Below are 1,996 nucleotides of genomic sequence, written 5' to 3'. Positions count from 1 at the left end.
ATTGCGGGCCTACGAGATTTGCGGTGTGGCGGCAGATGACCAGACAGGATTCAGCAAATGTTGTTCGCCACGTATCATCCATTTTTTCTGAGCGAGGTGCGCCGGAAGAGCTCCTGACTGACAATGATGCAGCGTTTTGTAGCCAGCAAGTCCGGCAGTTGTTAGATGAGTGGGGCGTCCGACTACGGTTACGATGTGCGCATGTGCCATCAGGAAATGGCATTGCTGAAAGAAGCCATCGCAGCATCAAGAGAATTGCTGCCAGGAAGCGATGTATTATTATGGAAGCCACATATTGGTATAATATTACGCCAAAGGACGGGACGTCTCTTTCAACCGCACCTGCGAATGCTATTTACACATACCGAGTCGGAGTGAAGGGAATCAACACTACGCAGCCAGCCGACAAGGGGAACATGTAACAGATATGAAGTAGGAGATCCAGTGTGGGTGCGGCCCCCAGGAAATCGGTGCACCGACAAGTTTAAGCGAGGACAAATATCCGGAGTGATTAGCCACCATCTGTGTTGGTCGATGGAACCCCACGACATGTGCGAGATCTTCGCCCAGCTACCGAGGCGCGTAACACAACTACAGAAGAAAGCAGTGAAGCGCCCAGTGATGAGCTGCCGATACACGGATTCAGTGATTCCCCTCCAGAGACTGATAGTGATACTTCGTCTGACGAGGCGGAACCAGATCCAGAGCCCGAATCTGATCCAGTGAATGTACCTCTTTGCAGAAGCACACGCACTAAAAGGTCACCTCCCCAATGCTCCCTATGTGATCATCAGATCAGGGTGAAGTGTAATGTGCATACAGGAGAAAGCGCCCGCGTGTTTGTGTGTTGTGTGGGTGCGTAAGAGAGACGGACGAAAAGGAAGGACTTACCTCGGGGCCGGCTCGGCGTCGCCGACCGAAAATAGAGAAAGAAAGATCAAGATGGCGGCCGCCGTCTTTTGTAAAGGATGATATCTCGAAAAGTCACATGAATTCTCGCAATATGCAAATTTAGCCGGTCTGCAACGGCCATAAAAGCGGGTGATTGAAAGACGTTGGGAGAGCGATGATTGACTTGGTCGGGAATCGTGTTGTTGTTGCTTCTCGTGCCGTGTGGGTGTGAGTATATCTTACCGTTGTTGGGGCCGTTCTGAGTAACCGATTGTTGGGTCCGTTCTGAGTAACCGTTCGCGTCCGTCTAGGTACCTTGCTAGTTTGATTCCATGCAGAACCGGTGTTTACTGGTTATTGAATTGCTTTACGCTGCTGCAACATTACACATCTACAGAGGGCGCAGTACCTTTAAAGGATTTTCCATATACATCAACAGAGGGCACAGTAATTTTAAAGGAATGTCCTTACACATTTTCTACACTAGATTAATTCAGGTCTCAAAGATTTATGTGAAGAGGTGGAGGAAACTAATGGGTCGGTAATTGAGCGGGTCTGTTCTCTCAAAGGGAAATCTTTGTGAACTGATACCACATAGCTAATCTTACAACTATTAAGGAAACAAGATCCAGGACAACATTTATTGTAGAGCTTGGAAAGTATGGGGATTAGCTCGGTTGACATTTCTTAATTAGTATAGCAGGGATGAGATCAGGCTCACACGCCTTTAAGGTTTCTACGTTTTTTTTTATAATATTTGGGACATGAGAAGGGGTGATTTTTACATCAGGTTATGTGGCTGAAGTTTGCATAGGGAAATTTGGGAAGGAGTTGTTGGTAGGGTCAAACCTGAAGTTGCGGGCGAATCGCCGGGCAAGCGGTTCCGCCTCCTCCATTGTCGTGCGTGCGACTTTCTGGTTGTTACTCAGTTGAGAAATAACTGATTGCCTTTTATTCAGTAACCTTTAAGAGATTTTACAGAAATCACGAGTTCCTATCTTTGCGATTAAATTCGTTCCCTGATTATTTCACCATGCTTTTTTGGTTGTTGCTATTTTACTGTTACAATGATTCATAGAATCTAGGAATTGCCTATTTGTATTAG

Source organism: Euprymna scolopes, chromosome 5 (assembly GCF_053919585.1).
Source record: "Euprymna scolopes isolate OS-2025 chromosome 5, ASM5391958v1, whole genome shotgun sequence".
Classification (NCBI taxonomy): domain Eukaryota; kingdom Metazoa; phylum Mollusca; class Cephalopoda; order Sepiida; family Sepiolidae; genus Euprymna; species Euprymna scolopes.
This window is presented reverse-complemented; position numbering follows the sequence as displayed.